Consider the following 23,102-nt stretch of genomic DNA (forward strand, 5'->3'; position numbering starts at 1 on the left):
GGGGAGGACCCGGAGGAGGTGGGAAGTCAGGGCAAGCAGAGTTAGGTAAGTTGCCAGTTGTGAAACCTGTGCTGTTTAAACTGGCCCTGTGCGAGTGTTGGCCCATGCCATGACCCTCAGGGATCCCAGTGTGAGTGGCTTTACGAACAATGGCTCTTCTGCTCTGCTCTGGGTTGGCGGGGATGGCACCTTGCTCTTCTACTCCAAGGGCGGCTCCTATACCTTCTTCCAGGAAGCCTTCCTGATTGCACTGCCCAGGGGCCGCTGGTCTCCAGTTGAGTTCTGTGGCCCCAGCCTTTTGGAGTTTGGCATGTTGTTTCCAGTGTGACTTTCATTTTAGCCCTCAGTGTCCCACACTTGAAATGTGGGTTGGGGTTGGCTAAATCACCCCCAGGGCCCTTTCCATTGGAAAGAATTCATTTTTACTCTTTTTTGAGTCACGTTCCCTGCCTTTAAAACTTTCTTGAATGAGGCCCCTCAATATATATTTATTCACAAAATACACACTCTATAAGACAGGCATAAAACATAAATTAGAAGGGATGAGATAAAATCCAAGTACAAGTTACAGTCAGTGTAGATTTTTTTCTCTCCTGGGAGACCTCTGCTCTAGTTTGTGAGCTCCCCGAAGCCATCTCTGTCTCGTGTAGCCCCACACAGGACTTTCTTGGCCCCGGAGAGGCTGTTCTGTGATTTTCCAACCCCGATAGCAACAGGAAATAGAATATGTACTCAGCGCTTGCTATGAGCTAGGTGCCCTGCTAAGAGCCTTGCATGAAAGAACTCCTCTAAGCACCATCACAACTCTGGGGTGGGTACCATCATTATCCTTACTTTCCAGCTGCAGGGACTCAGGCACAGAGATGGTGAATAGCTCGCCATGATCACACAGCCAGTAAATGGCACCGTGGGGACTTGAACCCGGTCGAGCCACCAAACTTGCAGGTGATGGAGGGTGTTCCTGCCTCGGAGGCCTGGCCTGTGAGCTACCTGCTCCGGGAAGGTGGAGGCCAGGCCGTTAGTTTTCATTAGAACTGTGACCACCACAGCTAAATAGTCCCAGAGGACTTCCCCTAGCTGGTGCCTGGCGCTGTACCCAACTAATCTTCTTTCCTCCTCCCTCACCCCTCCCAGGTCAGTATGGCTACTATTAGGGAGCCTGACCCTGGCGGGCAGAGCCCTCCCTGGGCACTTTCCCGTCACCCTGGCTGAGCTGGGAGGCGCGATTTCTCCATAAGCACATTAAGGGATGCATCCAGTTGCCCTAGAAACAAGACTCCAGTTAAGTGCCTGAAAAGTAATTATAAACTCCAGAATATTTTTCAGCCGAGCAGGTGGCTGGAAAATTAGAAATCTATTTCTGAGCCACCTTCTGCTTTCCAGAAAGACCGCGGTTCCGTTTCAGGCAGGGCTGCGCCCTGGTGGGCTCCGTGGAGCGTGTGCGTGGACACGCGTGTGCCCACACCTGACTGGGTGCCGTGGTGTCGAGCTAGGGGTGCAGCGGTGGTGCCCGCCCTTCCCTGGCGTTCCCTGCAGTGCGGATGTGGCAAACCGCCTTCTCTCTGGTGTCACACCGAGAGCTGGGTTGCTAGGACACCGGAGCTGAGGAGATGCCAGCTGATTTGCCAAACAATTTTTCTTCCAATTAGAAATAATTAGACAAAGGGAGAAGGTGTGCCCTTGGATGGTGACAGGCAGGCTTGGAGCTCAGGGTCCCCCAGGAGCCCTCAGGGCTTTGTGGTCGAAGATGGCCAGGAGTGCTGCCTCTCGAAGGGAGCCCCTCTTGGGACCCAAGCCCCCACTCCCGCAGGGAGAAGGAGAACTCGCATCTATTAAGTGTCTCCCACATGTAGGTGTCAGGCCCACTGTCTTACAGGCACGATCCTCTTTCATGCTCATGACAAGCAGGGATGAGTGACGAGGGGGGACGAGTGACGAGCATCTTGTGCTGTCTTCAGGGCATGCTAGCCAGGCTGGGCTCCTCTGGGCTCCAAAATGCTTGGGGTCCTTGCACCTGCTCGCCCCTCTGCCCTGATGCACTTGCTCCTCTTCTCTGCTTGGTCGGCTCCCCCTCCCCTGCTTCCCCGCCTCGGCCCCTGGTTAATTTCCTTCATGGCGCTCATTTGGGCTGGAAATTATTTTGTCTGTTCACTTGTGTTCTCATGTCTTCCAGGCTAGAATGCCAGCTTCATGAGGACCAGGGCAGTGTGTGTCTCACTCAGGGCACATGAGGGACTTTCAGTATCTGTTTGTGGCATGAAAGACTGAATGAGGGTCTCTGTAGGATGGAAAGGAAGCCCAGGCTAAGTGACTCGAAGGCCCTTCCCTCAGGTCGGCAGCTAGGAAGTGGTAGATCCAGGCTTGGGCTTCCTAGTGACCTTACTCCTGAGCTGGTTTATTTCCCGTGGCATCCCGCTGCCTGGGTCCTTGCCCCCTGCTTCTTCTGGAACCCAGACGACAGGAGGCACTTCTCACAGGCAGCGTCTCATTGTGTCCTCACAATAGCCCTTAGGAAATAGGCTCTGTTGACACCCCCGTATCACGGGTGGGCACAGTGAGGCCCAGAGTCACTAAGTTAGTAATTGGCAGTCCTGGAACTTGAATCGAGGCAAGGGGACCCCAGGGACAACTACCCTACCCTGCCACATGACTTAGAACCCCCATAGCCACGATTTAGACCCTGAGGCCTTCCCTCCTATGGGCGGAGAATCATGCGATGCAGCCGGCCTCGCTGAGAGGGGGAGCGAGCTGTATTCTTTCTGGAGGCTCCAGGGAGGGTCTATCTCCCGGCTTCTTCTAGTTGTGACCGGCTTCCCACACCCCTTGTCTTGTGCTCTTGCATGACTCTAACCTCTGCTCCTGTCATCACTTCTCTTTTTCTCTCGCTCAGACCCTCCTGCCTCCCTTTTGTAAGGAGCCGTATGATTACATTGGGCCCACCTGGATAGCCTAGGCCCTAGGGCACCCTCCCCACTTAATCACGTCTTCAGGGTCTCTGAAGCCAGCCAGTTGCTTGTAAGGCAACATGGGCAAATCCCAGGGATTAAAATGTGGACATCTTTGGGGGCTGTGTTGTCTGTTACTGTCCCGGTACCCATCTGTCTTTTTCGGTGATTTCTTTCTTTCTTTTTTTTATTGATTAAGGTATCACATATTTGTCCTCAACCTTCCATTCCAATCCCTGCCCCCCCCCCCCCCCCCCTTCATGCCCCAACCCCCCTATTGTCCTTGACTTAGGTGTGCACACTGGTTAGGCTCATATGTGTGCACATAAGTCCTTTGGTTGATCTCTCCCTTTTATCCCCACCCTCCCTTTGAGGCCCAACAGTCTGACCCATGGCTCCTTATCTCTGGGTCTGTTCTTGTTCATCAGTCGATATTGTTCACCATTTTTCCTAGATGAGTGAGATCATGTCCTACTGGAAATATACTTATAAGGATCAAAAATGAGACAAGCAATTGCTCTACTTTCTCCCTCCTTCCCACCCCACTGCCCCGCCCCCCCACCCCCGACCCCAGGGTTCACTCTATGGAGGGGCTGCCTCCGTGGACAGGCCACGTGTTTTCTTCTCAGACAGCTCTTGGCCATGAAACCTGCGACGTTTTAGAATGTAATATCCTGGTGTTTCGGTACACTGCATTGTTGTTAAGTGCTGAAACACAGGCAGTTTTTGTTAGTATACCAATATTATTTCAGTATTTAAAAAAATCTGAATGGTGGATGTCTGGAGCCTTCCCGAAGAGCTTTATGCCACATTAAGATTTCCAACTGAACAAAGGTGCACTCATTCAGAAAGTGTTCTAAGCACCTATCAGCCCTCCGTGAGACCCATTTAAGATCTCTTACTGCAGGTTTCATTCCCACACCTTGATGAGTGGCTGAGCATCTTCCCCCGTATTTGGGGCACTTGTCATTTCTTCAGAGCCACTTTGGGCCTCTGATAGAATCTGTCTAGAATCCTGGGAGGGGAATGGGGATGGTTGGGTGCAGAGGACTTTAAAGAAAATGGGAAGGTCTGCTATGGGGACTTAGGAGAGAAGGGAGGGAAAAGCTGAAGGGAGATTCCCCAGGTCCAATTCTTAGTACTCCTCCGCTATTTTCACCAATTTACTTAACAAACTCAGACTGTAATGTGTGCCGGGCTCCATTCGAAGCACTTTATAAATCTTAACTAATTTACTCCCCAACCAACCCATTGAAGTAGGTATTATCATTATTCCGCCTCACAGACAAAGGCATAGGGAGAACAAATAACTTTGTCAAGGTCACCCAGCCTCGGAGGAGCAGACTGGGACTGGAGCAGGCATTTTGGCATTGCAGCCCATACATTTACCGCTGCACAATACTGTATTTTGCCTGGTGACTAAATTCCCTCTCATCCCCCCTCCTTTTCCCTCCTGAGCCAGCTGCTTCCTCATGGGGCCTGTTCCTTCCTTTCTGATAATTTAATTTGGCCAGGACTTTCCTCCCCATCACCCTAACGGAAGAGACTCAAGCAGAACTACTGAGGCAACTCAGTCACGGACCCCACCCCATCTTGGGTGGAATGACAGGTGAGGACCACACGTGGGGTTCCCTGGTAATCATAGAGTGCTTTTAACAATATTCTGGCATGAGCACTAGTCTTCCAATACCATGTAAACTAATTACTGAGACACTACCATCGATTGTTTTACACCAGAAGGACAGCCACTGGGCCAGGATCAGAGGCTACTTAATCATCAGGCCATCTGGGTAGTAACCCAGGGCACTCATTTATAAAGAATTTCACTTATTTATGCATTCATTGGTTGATTCTTGTATGTGCTCTGACTGGGGATTGAACCTGCAACCTTGGTGTATCAGGATGACGCTCTAACCAACTAACTGAGCTAGCTGGCCAGGGCATTGCAGGATTTCAGGCATCGCTGGAATAAACTGAAGTTTCCACACAAGACTCTGAGTTTAGCTGGCAGAGATATAAAAGAGCCCTAATTCTGTTAAGGTAGGCAGCACCATCTAAGGAATACTGTGCAATATCTTCGATGTGCACTCTCCTTTACTCCTAAAAGCACTCTGTGAACTATGCATGAGGATGTGTAGTTTACAGATGAGGACATTGAGGCTCAGAGAGGTTCTGCAAACTACCCAGAGTCACAGATAGTAAAAGCAGAGCTGGGTGTGACCTGGGATTGCCTGGGTCCAGAGTTTGTACTTTTAAAAAATCCTCACCTGAGGATATGTTCTTTTATCAGTTTGAGAGAGAAAGGAAGCGGGGGGGGGGGGAAGAGAGAGAGAGAGAGGAAGAGAGAGAGAGAGAGAGAGAGAGAGAGAGAGAGAGAGAGAGAGAGAGAGAGAGAGAACATTGATCTGAGAAACATCTATCAGTCATCCTCCATATGTGCCCCAACTGGGGATCAAACTGCAAACCTGGGCCTGTGCACTGACTGGGAATCGAACCCACGATCTTGCAGTATAAGGGATGATGCTTCAACCAAATGAGCCACATCAGCCAGGGTAGGGTCTGTATTTTTGTTGTTGTTAATTCTAACTCAAGGATATTTTTTCCATTGATATTTAGAGAGTGGAAGAGAGGGGGAAAGAGAGACACATCATTGTGAGAGAGACACATTGATTGGTTGCCTCCTGCACTCACCCTGACCAGGTTGGGGATGGAACCTGCAACTCAGGTACACGCTCTTGACCGGGAATGGAACCCATGACCCTTTGGTGTGAGGGCCAATGCTCTAACCATTTAGCAACATCAATCAGGGTGGGTTTGTACTTTTAATATAATCACTCTCTGGCCTCCAAAGAGATGGATGGAGGGAGGCCTTGATAGAGATACAGGCCTAGAATACTTCCTCCGCTCCTCCCATTTTGTCTAGCCTATAGTGAACTCAGGTCTCTGCCTAATAAAGACCCGCCTGTCATCCAGGTACAAGCTTCAGGCTAGGGAGAAAGGGGAGAGAGAAGGATGACAAGAAGGCTTCAGAAAGAGGTAGTGTTTGAATGTGAAAAGATATCTCTCCCTATATGGCCATGTGCACATATTTCCAGAGCCCCTACTGTGTGGCAGACACCATGCTGGGCACAGAGTACCATTAGTGAATAGGGGAGGCATTGCTCTCTCCACGCCGCAGTCCTGAGAAGCACCATCCAAGAGAACGTCCTGCGATGATGGAAATGTCCACGCTGAGCAGTAAAGTCACCAGGAGCCCCATGTGGCTAATGAGCACTCCAAACGGGGCTAGTTCCATTGAGAAACTGAAGTTTTGGTTTTATTTAATTGTAGTTAATTTAAATTTAAATAGCCACCTGTGGCTACTCTATTGGACAGTGTAGACTTAGAGGGAAAGACAGAGGATAAACAGAAAGAAATTGCCTAAGTGCTATGCAGGAAACAAGATACAGTGGATTGAGAATAACGAGGAGTATCTGGTTTAGACTGAGTCATCAGGGAAGACCTCTCAGAGGAGGTGACATTTCAATAGAGACCTAGCGGATGAGTGTGGGCCATCGGAAGAGTCAGGGAAAGAGCCTCCCTGGTGGAGGGAGCAGTATATGAAAAGGCCCTGAAGGAGGAAGGGAAGGAGGCCAAGGTGGTGAGAGAGAGGAGGGGTTGTGCAAGGTGAAGTCTGGCATCAGAAAGACAGAGGTCTGTCTGATCATGTGGACTTGTAGGCTTGGCTAGGGAGTCTGCATTTTATTTCAAGTGCCACGGAGGACACTGACAGGTCTTTTGCTCCAGGTTGTCATGTGGAGGACGGATTGCAGGTGGCACCGGTGGCAGCGAGGCCGTGGGGGAGGCAGCTGCAGCAGTGGTTCAGAGGAAAGATGGTGCCATGGAGTACAATGACGATGGCTTCGGGGATGGCAGGAATGATGGACTTGACAAATGGCCTGGGTGTGGAGGGTAAGGAGGCTTGTGGAATCTCACACCCATCTAGGGTGATTCTCAGGCTTTTGGAGAAACTTTAAAAAAAGCAAGAGTCCGGGCTGTTGGATGGCCACCCAGATGGCTGTTGACGTCGGCAGGAATGGTGAATGTTTGTTTGACGGCATTGCATCTCTGTGGGTGGCGTAGGCACACTCCCCGTGGGTGGATGCACATTCATTTTTGTGCATGCTTTTGCTTTGGGCAGAGTCAATGCATATATTTGGTGTGGGATGAGTGTGTATGAATATGGATGTCTATATTCTGGATGAGTGTATATGAATGTGCAGACACTTCCGTGCCGATGTGGGCGGGATCCATATGGGTGAGTGTGCTGTGTCTGTGTGTGGAATGAGAATGTCTGTCTCCAATTCAGGGTGAGCCTGGCCCTGGGTTTATCTCTGTGAAATGTGTACAAATAAAGAGGTGTGTGTGTGTGTGTGTGTGTGTGTGTGTGTGTGTGCGCGCGCAAGCTAAAGATGTGTGCATGCTTGTGGGGTGACTGTGTGTACAAATCTGTGTGCAAACGTGGGTGTGGCAGGTATGTATATTTATGCACAAGGTGGGGCTGGATGTAGTTGCACATCTCTTGCTATGTGAGTCTGTGTGCAGGGTCTGTGTATGCACATCCCTCTGGGGGGCTGTGTGCACAGATCTGCATGTGCCATGGGGAGAGTACAAGCGCATGTGTGCACAGGAGTGAAGGAGTGTGTTCCAGGGATGGCTGTGTGCGCCCATCTCTGTGCAGCGAATGTGCCTGCCTGTGCCCTTTGGGGCTCTGGTGCCCGCAAGTCACAGAGGCAGCAGCTTGCGGAGCGTGTTATGACATGTTTATAAGTCTCTCAACCTTAATGCATTTTAAATTTCCAACCCAAGGGGATCCCGGTGGACTGCAGAGTCATTTGTTTCTTGCTGTGCTTTAAAAAGAAAGTTTCCACAGTGAGAGCCCTTCCCTTCTGCCTCCAGCTCGGCACCCCCACCTGGTTCTTCGGGACTCCTGATGGAAGGAAGACACAGACCTGAGTTCCAATACTGTGAGAGTGAGTGGGGACAGGGCTCTCTGAGTGTGGGGAAGGAGGAGGGGGTAGAGGCTGGGGCAGTGATGAGAATGACAAGGTGGGAAGAACCCAAACCCCCCCATCATTAGGGTAGGCCCAGGGCATAGAAGATGCTCAGCCAGTCTCCTTGCAAGCCCTCTTTCTCTCAGGTCACCTGAGGATTCGACTTGGACCTCTGCTTCTCCCACCACATACTCTTCCTGGGCAACTTAACTCCCAACTTCCCTGAGGCAACTCCCGTACATAAATCCATTCCCAAGTCATCTGGCCACCTCCAGGGCACCTCATGTGCCTTTGACAGCCACAAGTGCCCACCACTTCCCTCCTGCCCCTATTGGAGTCCAAAGTGTCAGCATTAGCTATATCCCCTAGGCCCGTGGTTGGCAAACCATGGCTCACAAGTCACACGTGGTTCTTTGGCCCCTGGAGTGTGGCTCTTCCACAAAATACCACGGCCTGGGTGAGTCTGTTTTGAAGAAGTGGTGTTAGAAGAAGTTTAAGTTTTAAAAAATTGGCGCTCAAAAGAAATTTCAATCGTTGTACTGTTGATATTTGGCTCTGCTGACTAATGAGTTTGCCGACCACTGAGTTAGCTGAAGGGGCCCCAGCTCCTATGTGCTGAGGGCCCTGAGGGATTGCTGCTGACTCACCTGCTTGCAGGAACCCGTGGAGGTAGGAAATGAACAGTTCCTCAAACTTCAGCTTGCATTTATGAAGGCACCTTGTTCTAGATCTTAGGCATAAGGCCGCTGGGATAGTGCTGGAAAACCAATGACATAGCAGAGCTGTGCTTAGAAGCACCTCTCCCCTCATCTTTTGGACCCTCATCTTTGGACCAAGCTCTGGGCCTCAATTCTCCCTTCCCTTAGGATGAGTTTTCCCTGGGCCTCAATTCTCCCTTCCCTTAGGATGAGTTTTCCCTGGAGACTTCTTCCATCCTTCCTATTACAGCTCTTGATGGGCCCGCCTAACCCAGCAGGCATGCCTGAATCCAAGGGCGCAGAGATTGGACTCTGTTTGGGACCCTGCATGCTTGATACCACCTATCTGGTGATCTCACTTTCTAGCTGGTGGCGTCTCATTTGAAACAGCATTTTATCATGTCTTTCTTTCTTTCTTTCTTTCTTTCTTTCTTTCTTTCTTTCTTTCTTTCTTTCTTTCTTTCTCTCTCTCTCTCTCTCTCTCTCTCTCTCTCTCTCTCTCTCTCTCTCTCTCCCTCCCTCCCTCCTTCCCTCCCTCCCTCCCTCTCTTCTTTCCTTCCTTCCTTCCTTCCTTCCTTCCTTCCTTCCTTCCTTCCTTTTTTTTTTTTTATTGATTTCAGAGAGGAAGGGAGAGGGAGAGAGAGAGAGATAGAAATATCAATGAGAGAGAATCATTGATCAGCTGCCTCCTGCACACTCCACACTTAGGATTGAGCCTGCAACCCAGGCATGTGCCCTGACCTGGAATCGAACTGTGACCTCCTGGTTCGTAGGTAGGCACTCAACCACTGAGCCACGACAGCTGGGCAGTTTTTCTAATCTTGAATGGGGCCTGGGGGCAAGAGCTGTGGCTTGAGTCTGTAGGCTCTAAGGGTCTTTCTTGACCTTTGGTCAGCCACGACTTGGGGGACCCCACACTCTGACCCAAGAGGATGAACCTCCCTTTGGGTCTCCTTAATATCCTGTTGCACCTCGGGGCTTCTTGGTCAGACCTTGTCACACCCCTTGGACTTCTCCTGGGAGGAATTCTGTCTGTACACCCAGCTGAGTAAAAGGGCAGGAAGATCTTTCACAAAGGACCTTTCTGGAAGCGTAAAGCATCTTAAGGCCAATTTGGTGACTTTAAAAAGAACAGCTTTCTTGTTTTGGTAAAAATGCCACATCACATGACTAGAGAGAGAGGATAGCTCGATGACTAAGAGCATGTTCTCTGGAGCCTGCCTGCCTGGGTTTGGCTCTGGCCTTTGCCACTTGCTGGTCACGTGCATGTGGGAGAGCTGTTTGACCTCTATGTGCCTCAGGAGTCCTGTCTCTAAAGCAGAGATAATACCTTCCGAAGATTACAAACAGTATTCGCTTCACGGGGTTGTGATGAAGACAAGGTGAGTTCATACATGTAAGGGATTTACAACAGTCCACAGCACATAGTAGATAGAAGCCTCCTCATCGTTATTGAACATTTTAACAATTCAAAGGCTCACCCACACCTACTGCTAACCACCCTTGGGCCCTTCTCCCAGCCACCTCTCTTTGGCGTGAAGCACACCTGGTTTTGTAGAAATGTGATTTATGATATGTATGGTTGAAATATTTTCCCCCCATTCAACCATATGTCTCGGAGATTTTTCCATGTCAGTCCGTGTAGATCTACTTTATTCTTTGAAAATTAGTATTAATGAGCCACAATTTATTGGCTCAATCCATCACTCACTGGTGGGCGTGAAGGTTGTTCCCCATTTTTTTTACTATTATGAACAACACCGTGTGTGCCAGCTTAGGCCCGTGTCTGCTTGCATTTGGGCCGTTATCTCCTTGGGCAAAGTCCTAGAAGTGGGAGCGCTGGGTCAACGAATGCGCACATTTTACATGTTGACACAAATGGCCAATGTGCCCTTTGGAAAGGTTGTACCAATTTACCCTCTGTCAATGGCGCCTTCTTGTTGAACCTTTTCCATTTGGCTTCTGAATCTCCCATCCAATTTACCCTATGCCCCGGTGAGGCCAACTGAATGCAGAAGGGAGCTGGGTGAACACATACATTTTTTGATTAGTTCATAAGATCATGAGCTGCCAAGAAAGCATTGTCTCTGCGGGCGCTTCCTGAGGGGGACCGCTGAGGTGTGTGCTGCAGCTGCCTCACCTCTTCCTGAAGCAGAAAAGGGCGAACCGTGAAGCATGAGGGAGCCTGTTGGAAAAGTGACTTTGATGAATGTTAAGCATTCTTCTCTCCAGGCTCTACACTGAAGCAGCCTGGTTGGTTTGACCCGATTTTGCATGTGAGCAAGAGCTTCCAATGACAGATTGCCCCTTGAAGAGAGGGCTGCCACTCCAGCTCCCATCACATAGGCGCCTGGACAGCGGGACCTTGTCATGCCCCATCAAGAGGTGGAGTCTAGTCTTAGTAGATTTGGCTCAGTGGATAGAGCGTTGGCCTGCAGACTGAAGGGTCCCAGGTTCCATTCCGGTCAAGGACATGTACCTTGGTTGTGGACACATCCCCAGTAGGGGGCGTACAGGAGACAGCTGATTGATGTTTCTCATCAATGTTTCTAACTCTCTATCCCTCTCCTTTCTTCTCTATAAAAAATCAACAATATATATATATATATATATATATATATATATATATATATATATAGTATATATATTGTATATATATTGTATATATATTTTTAAAAAAGAGGTGGAGTCTAATCTCTTTCCTCTTGCAGCTTGGGACTGCTTTGACCAATACAGTCTGGAAGTGATGCTCTTACCATGTTGCTGAACTGTGAATTTGGGAGCAAAATAGAATGGTGATTGCTTTATGTCAGGAAGTTTTACATTAATTTGTTACAAATAACTAGAATGTTTAGTCACTGTGTATTAGGGGGGGAGGGAGGCAGTGAAGTTTCCTGTGAAGTGAACAAGGAGGTTCAGTGCTGGTTTTCCAGCACTATCCCAGTGGCCTTGTGCCTAAGACCTAGAACAAGGCGCCTTCATAAGGATACAGTGAAGTGTAGCAATCTTAAACCTTAAGGTGGCTGAGAATGAACTGGGTTCTCATTAGATATACAGATTCCTGGGCCCTGCTTCCAGAGGTTCTGATCCATTAGATGTGGTGTGAGGTTGGAGAACAAGCATTTTCAAATGAGTAGCCCAGAAAATTCTGATCTAGTTGGTACTAAATAAAAAACTGTGGCAAAGCCCAGCTGGTGTGACTCAGTGGTTGAGTGTCGATTGATGAACCCAGGAGGTCGAGGTTCGATTCCAGGTCAGGACACATACCTTTGTTGTGGGCTCAATCCCCAGTAGGGAGCATGCAGGAGGCAGTTGATCAATGATTCTCTGTCATCATTGATGTTTTTATCTCTCCCTCTCCCTTCTTCTCTCTGAAATCTATACAAATATTAAAAGAAAGAAAGCTGTGGCAAATCATTTAAGAGCAAAAGACTTGGGTTTAAATTCTGATTCTGTGGCTACCAACTCTTGAGCCTTCACTTTTTATCTGTAAAGTAGGGGCAATCATAGTTCCTACCTTATGGCAATGTTGAGAAATTAGGTGAGTTAGCCTTTATTGTTTATGTACTACTCTGATTATTAATTTACAATTGCTTAATACTTCTTAAAATTAATTTATTTTAAAATTATATTGATTATATATAGAAAATTATAAATCAAGATTGATAAATAAAAAAAATTCAGAGCAGACTAATTTTTATTCCTATTATTTCCCCTTTATTCTCACCCTTCCCCACAAAGGTAATTATTTTAATTTATTTTTGGTTTATAATTTTTTTGAAAGTTATGTAGGCATTATTATGTTTCCAAACTGTCTTTAGATAAACAGAAGGACCAAACCATTGCTTACCCAAATTTCATTGAAAAAAAAAAAACTTTATTGGAGTGACATTGGCTAATAGGTTCATATAGGTTACAACTGTACATTTCTATGATACATAATCTGTATATTGCATTATTTGCCCATCACCCAAAGTCAAATCATCTTTCATCCCCATATATTTGGCCCCCTTTACTCTGTACTTCCCCTCCCACCCCCTTCCCTCTGCTCTGGACAATCACCATACTGTTGTCTGTGTCTATGAGTTCCAGTTTTATATCCCACATATGAATGAAATCAGATGGTTCTTAGCTTCTTATACTGACTCATTTCACTTAGCCTAATATTCTCAAGGTTCATCCATATTGGCTGTATTCATCTTTTCATCTTTTCTTATGGCTGAATAGTCTTCCATAGTATATATGAAACCATTTCTACTATGTCTCCATATCTTGGCCACCATGAATAATGCTGCAATGAACATCCCAAATTTCATTTTAAGTAATTTTTTCTTTGATGTATAAAGTATACAAATCTTAAGGGTATAGCTTCATGAATTGAACACTGGGAAACTCTAAGAGTGAATATAGCCACCGAATCACCTCTCAGAGGAAAAAAGAGAACATTACCAGTTCTCCACAGCACTGCTCATATGTCATATGATTGTGAGATGTTTGGGCATCTTCCTTTGCCTGTTTAAGTATTTGGCTCATTTTTCAATTGTGTGGTCTTTTTACACTTGGTTTGTGGAGCTTCTTCACATATTCTGGAAGTGAATCTGTTGTGGATTAATAAATATTGCAAATCACTTTTACTCTGTATTTTTTTTTTTAATCTCTGGATGGTATCCTTTGCTAAACAGAAGTTCCTAATTTTAAAGTAGTCTGCTTTTTCAATCTTTTTCCATATGATTAATACCATGTTGTTCTGTTTTCAGAAATCTTTGCATCCCAAAGTCATAAAGAGATGCTCCCCCGTTTACCATCTAGAAGCTCTACTGTTTTATCTTTAACATTTAGAAACCAGGAACTGATTTTTGTGTATAGTGAAGAAGGGTTTAAATGACGTTTTATCCAAATAGAAATCCTGCAGACCCAGCATCACTTATTGAAAAGACAATCCCCTTTCCTGCACTGCAGGAATCCCATTTAAAAAAGTTTGAGTAGCAATCAAAAATCCTGGGTTTGGTGTGCTAATTTCTTTTTCTCCTACAGTAAAGGGGTTTCATGGTTCTGCATTTCACATTTCCATCTGTGACCCATTTTGAGTTCATTTTTGTGAAGAGGTCTGTGTCTAGATTTATTTATGTTTGCATGTGGATGTCCACTTGACTCAGTGCCATTTGTTGAAAGTAATTTATTTTTGTGCTATACATTAAAGTAAACATATACTTATGAAAATAAGAAATGCTTAATCTGCATTAAACCACCTCCAATCATCTAGCATTCCACGCTTCAGGAAACCCCTGGTGGGCTGTTGAGATCACAGCAGTGGACAACAGAGGGCTTTCTGTAGGGTTATGTTAAAAAATCCTTAAAGCTTTACTATGCAAGAAATTCATATTTGTTTTATTTATTCATTTTTTATTTTTATTTTTATTTTTTATTTATTTTTAAAATATATTTTATTGATTTTACACAGAGAGGAATTGAGAGGGACAGAGAGTTAGAAATGTCGATGGGAGAGAAACATCGACCAGCTGCCTCTTGCACACCCCCTACTGGGGATGTGCCCGCAACCAAGGTACATGCCCTTGACCGGAATCGAACCCGGGACCTTTCAGTCCGCAGGCCGACGCTCTATCCACTGAGCCAAACCGGTCCCGGCTATTTATTCATTTTTTAAAAAATATATTTTTATTGATATAGAGGAAGGGAGAGGAACAGAGAGAAACATCAATGATGAGAGAAATCATTGATCGGCTGCCTCCTGCATGACCCTTACTGGGGATTGAGCCTAAAACCCAGGCATTGTGCCCTTGGTGGGAATTGAACATGGGACCTTTCAGTACACAGGCTGATGCTTTATCCACTAAGCCTAACTGGTTAGGGCCATATTTGTTTTAGAAACAATAGAAGATACAGGTAACTATGAAGAAGAAAATAAAGTCATCTATAATCCTCCTATTCAGAGGTAGGCCTTATTACCACTTTGGTGTATTCTTCCAGTCATTTCCCCTCAGACACACATATATATTGTAGCTTATAAAGAGGAGGTAATAAAATACATACTGTTTTATACTCTTTTAAAAATATATATATATTTTTTATTGATTTCAGAGAGGAAGAGGGAGAGAGAGATAGAAACATCAATGATGAGAGAGAATCATTGATTGGCTGCCTCTTGTACGCCCTGCATTGGGGATCCAGCCCTCAACCGGGGCATGTGCCTGACTGGGGATCAAACCATGACCTCCTGGTTCATATAGGTCCACACTCAACCACTGAGCCATGCTGGCTGGGCTGTTTGTACTCTTAATTTTTACTTGATATGTTCTCTTCATATTGATGAGTGATATATTAAGTGGTCCCCACTCCCTCAAACTCCTAATACAGACTGTATCTTCTTCTTAAGCCCCTATCTCCCAGACTCCCATTTTAACAGTACCCACCACCATGGCTTAAGAAATAAAGTATAAGACTCTGTGTTCCCTTTTCCAGCTCCACTTTCTTTCCTGTCCCTCAGTAACCATTATTTTAGAGTTAGTGCTTCTCATTTCCAACGCATGGATATATTCTCCTTACTATCTCCAAATGTACCCATTAACAATATATAGTATTGCTTTGTAGGCTAAAAAACTTTAAATATATATAAAATGATGTTCTACTATACATATCCTTTTGTATATTGCTTTCTTCACTCAAAATAATGTTTCTAAGTTTTATTTATATTATTGTCTGTAACTTACATTGATTCATTTTTAACTGCTGTGTAGTATTCTATTTTACCACAATTTTCTACTGATAGTGAAAATAAAGAATGATGCTGTCTTCTGTCAAATTTCTCTTCCATTCTTTTTAGCCATCCTATGATCATTACTCTGAATTCTTGCTCTGGTAGGTTGCTTGCCTCTAACTCGTTTACTTCCTTTTCTGGTGATGCCTGCTTTTCTTTCATGTGCGGGCTATTTCTTTGTCTCCCCATGGTCTCTCTTTTCAGGATGTCTGGTTATGTATTGTTCCTTCTCCTGCATTGATTTAAAGGCACAAAATACAACACTACCAGGTACAACACAAGAGGCACTTAACAGGAATGTATTTACGATGTTAATAACCTCTAATAAAGGTGACCACTAGAGAAAGGCAAATTAGGGGATAGGAGAGAAGGAAGAAAGGTAAAAATAAAATAAAGAAAAATAAAAAAAATAAAAAAGGGATAAATAGATAGAAAAAGAAGAAAAAAAAGTAATGACGAAATGAAGTTGGAAAACAGGGATAAAAGAAGAGAGAGAGAGAGAGAGAGAGAGAGAGAGAGAGAGAGAGAGAGAGAGAAGAAGCAGACTAAGAGAGAAAAGGGGAACAAACTATATATATATATATATATATATATATATATATATATATATATATATATATATATATGGAGAAAATTCCCATAGAACAACCACTAGTCCCAGCAATGCCAGCAACAATACTTGGAGATTAATACAAACTACAATATACACTATTATTAAATAAGGCTATGATATACAGAAGTAAAAAACAAACAAAAACAAAGGATTTTTAAAAAAATACAAAGCCACAATAACAACACAGGAATAAGCATAACAATGTCACTAAAAAGCATAAAAATTCACTATAATCAACATTCACGCAAACAATGACAAAAGGATAGAGAGGAGAACAGTTTTTTTTTTTTTTTTAACTCCTTAATATAGTGCAGAGAGTGGTATTTATACACTTGGATCGGGGGGTTGGAAATTAGGTCTATAAGTATGGTGAGAGCTTTAGCAGGGGGTATACAGAAAGAATAGAGGAAAAACTAAAGCCGGAAAGGGATAGGATAAACAGGAGACAAAAAGGGTAAAGGTTAATAAGAAAGTGATGGTGTAAAGGTCGAGTTGAGACAGGGTTGAACAATGCTATAGTAGAGATTAAAATAGAATGAAGACTAATCCCAATGTAAAATAAAGAGAAAATAAAATGGTACTGGAGGAAAAAAAAGAAGAAAAAGGAAACAAAAAATGCAAAATAGCAGTAGTAATAGTGATGATTGAGATTGAAAAATGTAATAATTGAAAAGGTAAAATCAAGTAAGGAAAAAAGAAAAAAATTTGTTTCTTAAGTAAAAGATGTAAAAAATTAAAATAAAATAAAGAATAGTAAAATTAGCATAAAATGTCCAGTAGTGGTCATTCACTTCCTCTGTTATTGTATTTGGCACACCTGATTCTAGGACCAGACAGTCTTGCAGTTCCCAGCGTTCCATTGCACCTAAGTTTTGTAAGGTAGTTCTTAATTTTAAGTAGGCTATATCTTAGTTATTTGTGTCCATTTATTTTTGATTAATTAAAAGTAAAAAAAAAAAATAAAAAAAATGGCAGTTTGTAATTCAGCTCCTAGGTGGCAGTGTTTCTAGTTTGACCTCCCAGTCTTTTTGGTTGCTCTGGCCTTCTTTCTCTATAGCTCTAGCTGCCAGGGTGCCAACTGGCTCCCAGACTATCTCTTCTGGCTCCGATCCCCCTTTTCCAGGAAGGCAATTTCCCCCTGCAGTCCCCAGGATATGCCCAACTGGGCAGTCCTTCCCTAGTATTCAGAAGCAAGGGGGTGAAGGGGATCAGGCGCCAAGGTGTCCAGATGTTCCGCCCTTGGCGGGACAGCCCCGATTCTTAACAATCTGTCCCGTGTCCCTTGGCGTTTTAAAAGTCCCGCTTCTGGGGAAGATTACGCCAAACCCAGCACTGAGTCTTGCAGGGCAGGATTCTCGCTGTAGCCTCAGCCTTCTTTCGGTGCAGATCGGTTTGCGGGCCGCTTGGGCATGCAGCAGCTTCAGTTGCTGCCGGTGCAGGGCGGACCCAGAACCCTCACGCTATCCCCGCAAACTCTGACCTTTCCATGAGTGATCGAAGAACTCCCTTGAATCCACATGTTTGCGCCATTTGGGGCATCACAGCTGCTCAATGGTCTCCTCTGCTGTGGGTTTTCCAGGCCTCAGAGAAGATCCTCCTTTCCTGGTAAGATGGCACAGTCTTCCCTCTGAGCCTGTAGCTCCTGGAGAGGTCTCCGCCGCCGCAGTGCTGGTTGCTTGGTCAGGAAATCCTGTCCAGCGGACCCTTCCTTACCTTCCTTTAGAGTTCCGCTGCCCCTTAGCTGCCAATCAATATTCCCTGAGCGTCTCAGACACTGCTTTTATCTGTTCTGGGATCAGGGTCAGAACAAGTCCGTCTGGTTGCCATCTTGTCTCAACAGTCAATGCTGTCTTCTTATGTAATTTGTAAGAGTTTCTTTAGAGCTCATACCCAGAACCGGAACTACAGGGTTGAAGGGTGTATGTATTCTCAACTTCACTAGACATTGCCTGCCAAATTGCTCTCTAACATGGTTGTATAAATTTACAATTCTATCAGTAATGTATGAGATTTCCTGTTCCTTTACATCTTAACTAACCCTTGGTATTGTTACATTTGGAATTTTTATCCATCTGATGGCTGCAGAATGGCACCTGTATTATCCTGGGCCCAGTTAGTTAGGACAGTGGTCGGCAAACTCATTAGTCAACAGAGCCAAATATCAAAAGTACGACTGAAATTTCTTTTGAGAGCCGAAAATCAACTTCTGCGCATGGGATACGAATTTCAATCCCACTATATGTGCATGCCCACACGTGGTATTTTGTGGAAGAGCCACACTTAAGGGGCCAAAGAGCAGCATGTGGCTCATGAGCTGTAGTTTGCCGACCACTGAGTTAGGAGATCAGACATCACACAGGGCTTTCAAACAGACGGAATTGAATACAGGGAATTAGCTACACAGATGTTGGGATGCTGATAGAGCAAAAAAGGAACACAGAAATGACTGAGAGATAGTAACTGCAGGAAGCAGGTACTGTCTGAGGGCTAGAGGAGCTATAGGGGGCCCACTTAAAACCTAGGCACTCAGAGCAGGGGTTCAGGGTGCTCAAAAGCTGCAAGAAGGAATGCCACCAGCTGCTGGCAGTATCTTGGAGGAGCCTGAGGAGGCTTTGTTTGGGAGTGCAGGAAAGAAAAAACCAGAACTCAGGCCCTTCTCCCCTCCACCTGCCTTCCACCCTTCCTTGAGTGCCTCTCATTGCTGGAATCGAGCTGGTCCTGGGACATGGAGAGTGTGTAGAGTCCTGACCCCATCAATAGGAGCAGAATATGGAAGGATGGATTCAGGCTGAGAGGCATTAGGTAAATAACTTGCATAGCATCTCACTGTGTGAAAATAGGTTCTTTCCATTTTTATCCATAGCTATTTTAAACAGTGCCCACATCCTTCCACATACATTTTCCTTAGAATTAGTTTCTGGAAGCAGAATTAGAGAGTCAAAGAAAACACATCTTTTTAAGGCTCTTCATTCAGGCTGACAGAATTGCTGGAGGAGTAGGGTTTGCAGGAAAGGGAGTCCCTCCCCTGGTGTATTCCTGGAAACTGCATCACAGAGCAGATGGCAACAGAGAAGATCGCCTTTCTACACTCGAGTGCTGTATTACCTAGGGATCACTTTCTACCCGAGGAATGAATGTGGAGAGACTGTAATTCTAACTAACCTGTGTCAGAAAAAGAGCTACGGCCTTAGAGTTCTATAGCTTTGATACTAGTTATATTAGCCTTTGAATCCTGTAAAAGAGATATAAATATCCATTACCCATTGACCACAGAAAGGCCACAGTGAATTATAAGTTGTACCCACACAGTTATAGCAACAAAAATATTAATTCCATAGTATCACTTATGCAATTTCCTAAAAATAATATATCCTTATACTAAATGCTCAATATTTAATTAACGGTGGATTTGTTGACTTAATTGGGCTTACAGAGACCAAGAGTGTGGTGTGTGGTGAGTATGGTGGCTGGAAGATAGGGGCCGGCGGTGGTAGAGAGAGAGAGAGAGAGATAAGAGCTGAGTTTAGGAGGGTGGAGGAAGTGAAGACAAATCGGCACCTTGGGAATTCTGGCGAAGAGCAGGGAACAGAATGTACAATGGAGAAGGGAAGTGTGAGGGTGCAGATAGGCAGTGCTGAGGGTAAGCCTCACTTCTGTCACCACATAGCCATGAGGACTCTACCTGGCCCAGTTACTTTGGCCTGTGCTCTGCTCAGCTCTGCTGAGAGCATGAGTCCCTAATCAGATGATTGCAATCATGAGACTCCCCACCAGTAGGTAATCAAGAGGCCAGAGCCCCCCGTCCATTGGGCCAGGTATTCATCTCTAAGGAAGCTGCCCCTACACACTCACTTTGGAGCAGGGCCTGCAGGGGAGAGCTGGATGTGGCAGTGGCTTTGGCTGGGTATCATGAGAAAGGCACGGTTGAGGAAGGCTCCTGATGACATCTCTAGCTCTTGGCACTTTCTAAAATTTATGTCCAGAGCACTTGAGATAATGAATCCAAAGCCTTCTCCAGCCCTTGCCTCCCCTCTTAATTGCCTCCTGCATCTAGCTGGGTGTCCCATAAGCACCTTGGCATCATCCTATCCTCAGGCTGACCTTCCATAGGAGCAGGAACTGTGTTTGGAACACCATACTATACTCAGAGCCCCATGCAGTCCTTAGCACAGACACTCAAGAAATACTGGTTAGATGAAGGAATGATATTCTAAAGCAAAGTCCTCAATTAGCAGCTGAGCAGAAGCCATTGAATGAGGAGAACAGGGACCATTGGTTACCTGGGTGAGAGGCATGAGGACAGGGCTCCGTTTGACATGGGCTAAGTGGGGCTGAGGAAATATAAGAAGTGCTCAGGAAATATAAGAAGTCTCCTGTGATGGGAAGGAGAGAGACAGACCATTAGCTTGATGGGACAGTGAGCTAATACTTAACAATAATGACTACATTCCCTTGAGTAATGTAAAGACAGTCACGTGCTAAGCCCTTTCCAGGCATCACTATCTCATTTCACAATCTTTCTCTGGATGAGAATTATTATTTCCACACTTCAGATGTGGAAACTGAGATGCAGAGGTGAAATGATTGGTTCAAGTTCATGCAGCTGGTTAAGTGATGGAACCTCAGTTGGGATGCGCCTGGAACAAGTTAGGCCACCCTGGGAAGGCTGCCGCCTTTAGCATGGGGACAATCTTGAGCCTGTCTTTTGCCACAGGCAAGGAGAGGTTTTGGGTGCAGATCCTTGAGATGTGAGGATTACAATGCTGTACAAACTCAATGGCATTGTTATCCTTGGACGGAAGGTGGGATGAGGGTGAGGATGTGAGGAGTTGTTGAGGGGAGTGGGGTGAAGCCCTCCCATGGCACCTTCATCTTTTAGGAAGGGAGGCAGGGCCACAACAGGGCCACAGGACCAGTAGGGATTCACAGGGGCTCAGGCTGCTATGGTTTGTCCTTAGCCAGAGGGCAGGGGAGTCATCCTGTCTCTGACACGGTTTTTGAGGCCATGGGCCTTGAGATAAACCCAATTCTGGGCTCTGATAGTGCTAAGCCAAGCAGAGCTGATTATTAAATGTCCGAGGACATTGCTTCTGATAGAGATACAGGTGAGCTACCCCCACCTTCCACCCCTAGGACAGCTTGCTAACAGGATCCTGTTGTGGCTGCAAATGAATTTTCCATAATCCCTAACTCTTTCATTCAAGCAGCCATCCCTGGACTGGAGCCCTTAGGGAGAGCATCCAGCCCTTCCAGACTTTCTGCCGAGGAGAACTGGCTGATTGCTGCCTGCACCACGTTTCAAGTCTCCCCGAATTATCTAGTGGACTGCTGGTTTCTTAGAATGCTTCACGTTCAAAGACTAGCAGACTGGAACCAGACATCCGAGGGACCTTCGGACTCCTTAGCAGGAGGAATATTATCATGTGGCAGCCAGCTTATTGGGAGACTGGGTAGGGATCACGAGGGATACATTTTATTCTGTGAGTTGCAGAGCACAGGACTTGTGCTTCTGAAGTCAGGCCTATGGTGGGTCTAGCTTTTGTTGCAAGTTCCTTGGCCATGGGGTTTATTTTTTATTTATTTATTTTTAGTTTTTGATATCTTTGTCCCCCCAATATATTTTTATTTACTTCAGAGAGGAAGGGAGAGGGAGAGAGAGATAGAAACATCAATGATGCGAGATAATCATTGTTTGGCTGCCTTCTGCATGCCCCTTACTGGGGAATCAAGCCTGAATCCCAGGCATGTGCCCTTGACCGGAATCGAACCCAGGACCCTTCAATCCACAGGCCAACACTATAACCACTGAGCCATACCAGCTAGGGCTTGGCCATGGGGTTTAGATGGGAGGGAGTGGAGTGCAGTGGGAGGGCCTGTGCTCCTGGGAGCTCAGGGGGTCAGCGGGATGTGGGTGGCTGGGTGGGTGAGTGGGACGAGTAGAAAGGTGAGCAGGGGTGCTGCTCCCCCTGCCCCTGCTTCAGCAGGAGAATCTCTGCTTTCGATTGCTTTATAAATTGGGGTTTCCATCAATGTAATGTTTTATTAAAGAAAAAAAAGGTGTTTATTGCTTTAAAAATCCTCCATGCAGTGGCAAGTTTTAGAATGAGAAGAACTGGGGTTTGGGTCCTGAATCTGACTCTGTCTGGCTGTGTGGCTCAGGCACACGCTTAAACACATCACGTAACCTCCTTGAACTTGTAGTCTGTAAAATGGGGCCGTAAAATCTTCCTGGTGGGGATGCTCAGAAGACCAAATGAGATAATGAATGAGAAGCTCCCAGAAAGGGGCGTGGCGATGTTTGTGATGGAGTAAGTCATCTGTTTTCAAGGAGTTACTTTCAGAGAGAGTAATCGCGACCAAGAACTCGAGAGCCTACTGCTGGCAGGTTCTCATTTATCCCTCAGGACAACGCCCTGAGAGGGCATGATGACCCTGCCCCGCCCCCCTCCAATTTCAGGTGAAGAAACAAGGCTCAGAGAGGTTATGTGACTTGCCCAAAGCCTTGCAGCTAATTCACAGAAGAGCTGGAATTCCAGCAGAGGAAGGGTAGGAGACCAGGGTCTTGGTGTCACTAACTCATTGATATGTTTTTCCTACAAACACTTATTGAGCCCTAAGCACACACCAGGCACATCCTGGATGAGGGACTCTTGTCAGTGGCGGTGTGTGCCAGGAGCCTCTCAGCGTGACATTCCAGGTCTGTCCCATCCCTTGCCCTTGCCTTTCTTTCGAGGCCCTCTTCCACGCCTTCCCCTTTGTACACTGTGATCTGGAATGAACGCACTGCTCATTGTCCTTCGGGGTCACATGCCTTTGAACCTGCTGATCCAAATGCCCTGGCTTCCCCTCTCCATCTGGAAAACTCCTAGTCACTTCTCAAGACCTGATGTTACCTTCTCTAGGAAGTCTTTCTTGCTGACCCCTTCCACCCCCAGACACATATTATTTGTATAATTAACTTTCCATTACTTTTCAGAGTTTCTGAGTGTTTAAGTAACATCCCTTAAGTTCACACAGCTAGTCACTGTCTGAGTCAGG

This window comes from Pipistrellus hanaki (genome assembly GCF_964339955.1).
Source record: "Pipistrellus hanaki genome assembly, chromosome: 2".
Lineage (NCBI taxonomy): Eukaryota > Metazoa > Chordata > Mammalia > Chiroptera > Vespertilionidae > Pipistrellus > Pipistrellus hanaki.